We start from the raw sequence: 9,334 nt of genomic DNA on the forward strand, positions 1-9,334 counted from the left end.
CACTTCTATTCTCTTCATTCTTCAGTTAGAAGGAAATTTCAATGTTTATTAGGGGATTGCACACCTTCCTCATCTTGTTTCTAACACATAACCAGTAACAGCCAGGTTCAGAAGAAAGCCTGAACTTCTCAGTTTTCCTGTATTGTTAGAGACTATATTGAGTGGCTTTTGTTCATAAAAATTGGTATTGTTTTGTTTGGATTTTTAAAACTGTCTGAAATGTTTTATAGGAGTATTCTAAATGTAAAGCAAAGTATGGGATTATGATTTGCAGTAGGCAGTCCTTAGTACTAATGCTGATGGAATTGTGAAGGGACATTCTAGGCCCCTGCGATTCTCTGTATTTTGGGGTCAGAAGCCTTATTGTGCTTTAGGAGTTGTCAGAAACTTAGAGCATCTCTCGGTGAAGGGCATCTTAAGTTTCTTTTCTTTTCTATCTGACTTTGCTAGTCTAGTTGATTTGAAATCATTTCTGACATGCCCAGAGGATTCAGAGCTCTAAATTAGGGGTTTGGAGGCTTAGAGCCGCATTTAGAATTCTAATGACTTCCTTACTAATTGTCAGTATCCCCAGAGTGAATCTGAAAAGCCATAATATCCCATGGGACTGAATTTCCTTTGTCCATTGACAGGGATAAGAACTGTTCATCTAGATCCAAATGTAGAATGTTTCTCTAGTTGAGAGGAAATTTAATTTAGTTTGAAGTTGTGCTAGCAAACCATCATGTAAGATGTGAAGATTTTATTTTCTTTCACTGAGACTTCTTAACTTTCTTTGATATATATGTCACTAGTTAAAAGCTAGCTGTAGGCTTACTTTTTGCCAGAAAGACACGGGTAGGTACTTTTTAAAGTAGCTTTGCCGTAACAGAAAAATAACTTAATTCCCATGCTGTACTAAGGTCTGCCATTTTACTGGAAAAGGGTACAAGAATAGTGACTTTTCTGTTCAGGTGACCCAAAATACAGGACGCACAAACAAACAAACCTTGAAATGACCCCAGAAGGCCTCTTTCTAATCAGCCAAAGTAGATGTTACAAAAGCCGAACAGTGAGGCTCATGTACTGCTATCATAGGGGCAGCTCTCAGGTTCCCTTTTGGAGCTCATTTAAGCTTAAAAAGGAAATCTGGTCTCCTGCCCCACAGCAAGAAAAGCCAGAAGGAACTGCTGAATGTAGGCCCGGTGGCCTCAAGAAGTGAGTGACTGTGAGGAAGCAGAAAAACAGAACATTCCTTCTGTATTGTTTCCAAAGAAACAGATACCTTTCAGAAACCTCTTTATCTGAAATGGTCAAAAATATCGTGTTCATACTTTTTCTTATTTACCATTTTACTGGAAAATAAATTTTTATGGAGTACCACTTCCTCTGATGCTGCCAAGGAACTGAGGGTTTAGCTGCAGTAGTTGGAATGTGGTAGCACAGTGAACTGGTATCAGACGCTGCTCCAGAAGCACTTGTGCCTGTGAAGCCCAAAAGATTTTAAATTGTTATTTTAACCACATATAAAATAGGAGGGAGGGGCACCTGGGTGGCTCCATCAGTGAAACATCCGACTTCGGCTCAGGTCATGATCTCACGGTCTGTGAGTTCGAGCCCTGCGTCAGGCTCTGTGCTGTCAGTTCAGAGCCTGGAGCCCGTTTCGGATTCTGTGTCTCCGTCTCTTTCTGACCCTCCCCCCGTTCATACTCTGTCTCTCTCTGTCAAAAAATGAATAAACGTTAAAAAAAAATTAAAATAGGAGGGAAAAGTTTGTAAGCCCTGGCATTAATGAGATAGGACGCTTTACAATTAGATAATGATTCCTGTGACCTGTACCTATTAGTTACCAGATATGTAAAATTTCCCCCCATATGATGCTATTTTTCCTTTTCTGTGATGTTTCCCTTTCTATAATCTTCCCCCTCCTCCTTAATACTTCTCTTAATTTATTAAAGGAAGTTCACCCCAAGTTAAAGTTAGATTTGTTGGACTATGTTGTCAAGCAGCAAGACAGAGAGAGAGACAGTGCGTGAGCAGGGGAGGGCCAGAGAGACAGGGAGACACAGAATCCGAAGCAGGCTTCTGGCTCTGAGCTGTCGGCGCAGAGCCCGATGCGGGGCCTGAACCCATGAACCGTGAAATCATGACCTGAGCCGAAGTTACACACTTAACCTACTGAGCCACCCAGGCGCCCCAGTGGAATTTTTGCTAAAAAAAGTTCATATAACATTCAAGAAGAAATGGTGATTTTCCTCTTGAGATTAAATGATCTGTAGGCTGATGGTTCCTTTTGTTTCTGAAGTGATCCGATCTACAGTTTAGTAATGATGTCCAGAGTCCCTAACAGCCTTCTTTCCTCCAGTTGTGTTCCACCATTGTTTTTGTGACATCTTGTGAGTCAAGTCTGTCTGGACAGGCCTCCAGGTTTAAGAGAGCAGTAATAATTTTCATTTGGAGCCTGTATAGTGATTGAGATCACCCACTATTAACCTATCTAGACTCCTTTAGTGGAATTTTATTGTTTGTTGGGTGGTTCTGACTTTGAGGAATCTAATCAACCTCTGTGGAAGCAGCATGATCTAAGGCAAGTGGTCAGATCGTTACCTGGACTATATCTTATGTTCTTGCAAATTCTAGTGTTTTAATGAATAAGAACTCTTACATCATTTTTCATCTGTTAATGGAAATTAATAAAGCTGAAGTTACTTAAAATTGTAGTAAGTCTAGCCTCATTGCAAAAACCTCCACTTGACATAGGCCTGCTGATACACTTTTTGCTTCTGCTTGGTTTTTAGAGTTCCTTATGTTTTCATGTCTTTGTCACTGTACATTCTGAGGTCTCTCAATCTAAAGAAAAGTTGTTCTTGTGTCACTATTACTGGTTTACTTGAATACCAACTGAATTTGGAATTTGGAAAAATATGAACAGTTTAAAAAACCATATATTGATTTCCTCTGTTGTAGCTTCTCTGCATTTTGTCAGCCTTTTAAAGATTTACGCAGTAGTCTAATCAGAAAAGATAGAAAAGAAAGGGCTAGTTCTAGCTTTTACAGTAACCTGGACAGGTAGAAAAGTAAGCTAAGGGTCTCCATATGAGCCCATCCAACTCTCCCTTGGTGCATGATACCACACAGTTGTTTCTCAAATATTTATGAAGTAGTGTGTGTGTCTTCAGTGTTGTTGTGTGTTTTTTTTGCATTAACATAGGGAGTCACTTGTACGTTTTCCTGTTAATTCCATGAAAACCAAAATGATTAATTATGCCAAAACAGAAATGCCTGAAAGTATTGTATGAAAACTGCATTTAAAATACAGAATATATGGGGCACGTGGGTGGCTCAGTCAGTTAAACATCTGACTCTTGATTTCGGCTCAGGTCAAGAGCCCTGAGTCAGGCTCTGTGTTAACAGCCCAGAGCCTACTTGGGATTCTCTCTCTCCCTCCCTCTCTGTCCTTCCCCCCATGCTCTCCCTCTTGTTTTCTCTCTCAAAATAAATAAATAAACTTAAAAATAATATGCAGTATATGGGCATTGTTTTGAGAGTGTTTATTTCAGTCATGTATATTCCTTTTTAAAAATCAGTTTTTTGGGGTCCCTGGGTGGTTCTGACCATTAAGTGTCTGACTTCATTCAGCTCAGGTCATGATCTTGTGTTCATGAGTTCGAGCCCGTGTCGGGCTCTGTGCTGACAGCTCAGAGCCTGGAGCCTGCTTCGGATTCTGTGTCTCCCTCTCTCTTTGCCCCTCCCCGGCTCACGCTATGTCTCTCTCTCTCTCTCAAAAATAAATAAACATTAAAAAAAATTAGTTTCTTTATCAAATTTTTTCAGAAATATATGCCCCACAATACATTGACTTTTTTGTCTGATTGATTGAAAGAAGTATCTGTGATACCTGTAAGTTTACAGTTATTCTTTAACTTTGCGGTGCTCTAAGTACAGCATGACATCATTGGCGTCCTTTGTGGAAATCTTCCTTGTGTGAGATCTGGCAGAATTGGCAAGGTAAACAGGAGCTTCGGGTGTATTAGGAAAATTACCTGTGCACTTGGATTCTACTGTCTCTTAGTCCCCAAGTTTCAGTCATTGCTGTGGAGGTTAAGTGCAGGATGAAGGAAGTGTTACTTGCATTTCATTATGTTGTTAGGACGTTTGGAGAGACAGATCGATCCCTGGCTTTGTGGGCTTTAGAGAAAGCATTCAGGTTCTTCCTAGTTCTAGAGTCCTTGGTAACTTTAAGAACTGAAATGTTAATGTTTATTGAATAGTATGATGTCAGTGTATAGTAATCTTAAAGCTATGTTAAAATCTACTTGTGTCTGCAAACATCCTGCCTTCTTTTGTGACTACATCCTTCTCTTGGCCAAAATAACAAGCTAACTAGAGTTTCAATATTCAATATCCTTCTCTGGCAGATGTTTTCTGGCAAAGGCCTTCCTGCGTTTATGAATTCTCTCTCAAGAAGCAAGAGAACACCTGCAGGAAGTGAATCAAGATGCAGAACACAGAGGAATAATCACCTGCTTTAAAAAAATAAAGTACTGTTGAAAAAGGTCATTTCTCTTTATTTGTTCCTAGGTGTAAAATTTTAATAGTTAATGCAAAATTCCATAAACTTTGAATCATTAGTGGTTAATGTTTGAAAAAGCTCTCTCAATCAAGTATGTGATGTATTAATAATGCCTTATCTATTGTTTGTAGTTATTTTAAATAGCATGAGCCTTGTCCCTGTAGTCAGTAGGGGGCAATCTTGCTTTATTCATCCTCCATCTCAAAATGAACTTGGAATTAAGTATTTTAGTGTAAGATATGTATAATGCTGGCCATTTTAAAAGGGATTTTCTCAAAAGTTCAGATTTTTGTTATGACTGCATTTCTACGCATAATCCATACTTGCTGTTAAAATTAATCTAGAAATTTATTCAGTTGTACTGTGAACACCTGGAAGCAAAATCATAGTGCAAAATGCATTTAAGGTGTCGTCAGGATTAAGTTAAGTTCTTAATTGGTGAATAATAAGCATTAAGTTTTTATAGTCTGTATTCTAAATTTTGCAGTACCTTATTGTTCTGTGTTATGTACCTAAGAAATTGTAAAGGTGTTGTCACTATAAAATAAAAAGGACAAGGACAATTGCAGCTTAATTACTAAAGTACAGTTGATACTTTATTATTAAGAGTCCTACTCTTTCTTTCTTTCTTTCTTTCTTTCTTTCTTTCTTTCTTTGTCTCCTGATGATTAGGCCAGGGGCTGGAGTAGGGAGGGTATTAGATACTAAGGAGCAAAGAAAGAATTAGTTTGGAACTTTTGAGATGATCCCTAACATACTGTAGTACTACTTGCTTTTATAATGTGTTAGCAGAAACCGATGAGTTATAAATGTAGAATGATGTGCTTTCTGCCAAGTGGTAATTCACCTTGGTTTGCTATGTTAAAACTGTAAATACAACAGAACATTAATAAACGTCTCTTGTGTAGCAACTTCTGCTGTAGATTAGTGTTTAATTTCTTGGTTTGCATTTGTTCATTGCCAAGGCAATTTTTTTCTAATCTTTATTCATACAGATTCATGCAGAATCATTCATTAAATTAAAAAAAAATTGGTTTGGAGCCAATTTTTTTCTTTTTCTTTTTTTTTCAGCACAAAAAGTTCCCTTCTGTTATTCTCAGTACATTCCTAAAGATGTATGTGAAAATTGGTTCTGCAAAAGCTAATGGACTAAATACAGAGGAGTTGTAGAGATCTTAAATCACTCCAGAACTCCCAATTATGCTTCATTTTTTAGACCTAATCCTAGATAGTTTATTTCCAATATTTTCTGCATGTTTCTTGCCTTTGCTCTTTTTCTCATTTGAGCACTATCCACTAGTTTAAGCCCTATGAGAACCCAGCTGAGGCGAAAGACTCCTCATTCCTTCGTTTCTATTCTTGTCCCAGTTGTGTTAAATTTAAAGTCCCGTGGTTCTTACAATGTCAGCCATTTGATGTGTCCCCCACTTCTTCCACTTATTAAATAAAATATAAAGAACAAATGCAGCATGCAGCAAGATGGTCATGTAACTCACAGATCACCAGCATGTATGGCAGCTGCAAATGTTCTTTTATCTCCTGCATGCAAATATCTGGGATCAGCCTCAGAAGTCTGTTTAGGGGTGTCAGTATGTGATGCATAGAAGTGTAGATTGTTTGAGAGCTAAATAGGAGAATTGAGGGCCTCCTGGATGGACATTTCAATGATCATTCCAACTTGTTTGTTATTTGTAATAGTTATATATTCTTGTTCAAAAGTTATATTTTGCAGTAGATAAGCAGGGGGTTTTAACGAAAGTCTCTTTGAATCTCTTTGAAGATTTTTACATTTTGAATTAGATTATGCCAACAATATAATTTGGAAAATTTTATAGCCTATATCGTGTTCTAAGTTTAAGAATGAATATATCTCCAACAATCATAATAAATAGGGACACATGCAAGAGAGAACTATTGAAATTATCTTACAGGACAAAATAGAAGGTCTCTAAACCACATAAACTGGAACATTATAAACTCGCTTTGTGTTTAATCTTTAGGTCCTTGTGTCTTATTTGGTTTTGTATATTCAAAGGACTAAAATATTTGGAATTTCTTTTTCTACATATTTGGTGGCCCTTAAGACTTTGTCACATGTAAATCTATAGTTTGACATGCTTTCAAAGTACTTAGAAGGATGATTTCTCCTTTTTCTTTTAAATGTTCTAAATATTAAGGTCTTTTCAGACTTGTCAAGTTGGTACCATTTGATACCTAGAGTCCTTAACTATTAGGATGGAAATATTTATACTGTTTTTCTCTCTCATTCTTTTCTGTCTCCCTTCGGTAGTTTCATTATTAAGAATAACCCTTTCATATAAACTATTTGAAAGGGGATACTGAGGAACCATTTATTTGGCTAAGGTGATGGAATAAACTGCCCTTGATCCCGAACTAAGGGACAACTAGGGCTTACCTATGACCACAGAGGTCCCTCATGCCTCTTACTTCTGTTCATTTGGAATTATACAAACTATGTTTAAAGGATTCTGTGTAGCTGTTTCTTTTTTCAGAAAATTAGATTGCTTTGTGTGGGAATAAAAAGTTATTAAAATCTACTTGTTAAAAAATTATGAGTGAATATCTTTACTATTGGGGTCAATTTTGTTTACAGTTTTAAAGAAAACAAGATTTTTAAGGAAGTAAATGATAATACTTAAATTTTTTTGTTTGTTTTCTCGTTAAGTATGACTTGGGCTCTGGCCCACCACGAGTCATTCGTGGTACGTAGGAAACTTCTTTTGACCTTCACTATATTCTTCTACTAGAATATACTTTACTTAGCCATAAATTGTTTATATTTAAAGGAAGGAATAACTACTGAAAGGGAGTTTCAGGGCCAGGAGAAGTGAAAATTCAGTTTAAGTGGTTGCTGAGGTGGCAAGATTCTGAGGTCAGAATCAACAGAAATGTACCCCACAAATGGAGTGTTCTTTAGTTTTGAATCCAACCCTACCACCTCTTCTCTGTGTCCGACCTTGAAGGTTAATGTGGTAGATACTGGAAAAGCACTTGGCCCTGATTCCATTATATCCCAATAATCAAATTTTAACTTCAGACATGCCAAGGCTCAACGTAGAGATTTACGTTCTTGTAAAATGTGCGGGAATATCTTATGAACAGGAAGCTGTGGCCCCTGTGCCCTACCTGAATCTGGTTCTTGGTGAAATCTCAGTGATGGATACAGGTAAGTTGTAAGATGCAGTTTAATAATTTTCAGAATCTGCTATTGTTTTCAGCTATTTAGATTTTCACATTTTTAGGCTTTGATTTAAGAAATGATGAGAGGCGTAACAAAATGCAGATAAGCTCCTATGGATGGTTGGTGCATTCTTAAAATTGTGTTTTGCATATTTTTAATGCCTAAATACTCCTTGTAGTCTATAAGGTACGTGAGGTGAATTGAGCGAGAGTGTTTGTTAAACCAATATTGAAGTACTCTTGCTTTTGCGTATAGCTGTATACCTTTGTATATGTGTATGGTTGTAGTCATTTAGAGTGCCCACAAAGAGAGAAAAAGTGTTCTTTGAGAGATAGCCTTGTAGTAATCATGGTTTTCTGTAGGCTCTGCTACTAAAGTGGAGAATATCTCAAAGAAATACACCAGGAATTCCTGGAGGGCAAAATAGGTTTAGGTTGAGAGTAAAAGGTTTTCAGGAAGAAAAGAGAGAAACTGATTTTGTATCATCTCTAATCTGAAAAGAGGCTATTTTATAACTCAGTTCATTGTATCACCTACAGCTTGATGGCCTTATAGAAAGACCTGTTCTTATGGGAAATCTGTGAATGGAGAGTTGATCTCCTGAGGACAGTGTCCCTGTCTCTAAATTCAAAGTAATCCAACTAATGCATGGCATTTTGATCCTTCCAGTCCTCCTGTTATTTTTAGAATTTGAAACTTGTAGAATATATCACTCAAGTTTTGGTTTAAACCCTGTTTTTACTTAAAAGTCTTTCGTCACCAAAAAGCATTGTTTTCTGATGGTGAGAGTTTTAACTCTTAAGTTCAGTTGGTGAATTACTAAGATGTAAACTGAAAGGCAAATCTCTTAAACCTGAATAGAGAATATATGAAATATAGGGAATTCTCTTGCATTTTGCCAGTTTCATCCAAGTCAGAAACTGAGATGCATTTGTGTGAAACAGACCTCTCCCAATCCTGCTTTGTATGTTCTTCCTGTTCTAAAAGTGATTAGTTTTTACCATTTATATGGGAAATGAAATGTTTTACAAACTTCCCCATCCATGTGTGATTGCAGGTTTATAGACACCAAAGTGGTGTCCTTTAAGTCTTACAAAGATTAATGCTGAGGCTCTGAGAAGACAGTAGTCCTTGTTCATTAGTTGTCTGGGAGTTTCAAGAGTGGTAGAAAAAGCCTGGGAAACAAGAAAATGGGTCAGAAACCTAAGACAAATCTCAAATAGAAAAGGTGATTTCTTGACACAAAGCATTATCAGCTAAACTGTACAACTAAGCACGGGCTGCCCTCTGACTATGAAACAGCCTGATTCTTCTCTGAAATTCATCCAGAGCTGCAGTGATTTTCCACCTTGCAGAGTTAGGGTTTGCATTCATGTCCCCTACTGAGAGCTGCTTCCCCCATTTAAGCCACTTACTTCCTGAGCCAAGTAGAGGATTGAAGCAACCTATTATCATAACTTGGCTAGAGTTACACTTGATGAAACCTCCTTCTTCTCTTTTGCACAACAGTTAGAAATGCCTTAAATGTCCCCTTATGTGAGGTTTTAGAAAGAATTTTGCCATCTGCTTACTGATTTCCC

General features: G+C 37.3%; 1 protein-coding gene across 1 annotated transcript in view; it reads left to right on the top strand.

Annotated features, from left to right (window-relative positions):
- NDFIP1 (Nedd4 family interacting protein 1) overlaps window positions 1-5,463 on the top strand; it is a 56,475-nt gene extending 51,012 nt beyond the window's left edge. The window contains exon 8 of the mRNA XM_030320449.1: window positions 4,398-5,463. The gene's annotated coding sequence lies outside the window, so the exon portion shown is untranslated. The remainder of the gene's footprint in view (window positions 1-4,397) is intronic.
- The last annotated feature ends 3,871 nt before the right edge of the window (window positions 5,464-9,334 follow it).

The sequence above is a fragment of the Lynx canadensis genome, chromosome A1, assembly GCF_007474595.2.
Source record: "Lynx canadensis isolate LIC74 chromosome A1, mLynCan4.pri.v2, whole genome shotgun sequence".
Lineage (NCBI taxonomy): Eukaryota > Metazoa > Chordata > Mammalia > Carnivora > Felidae > Lynx > Lynx canadensis.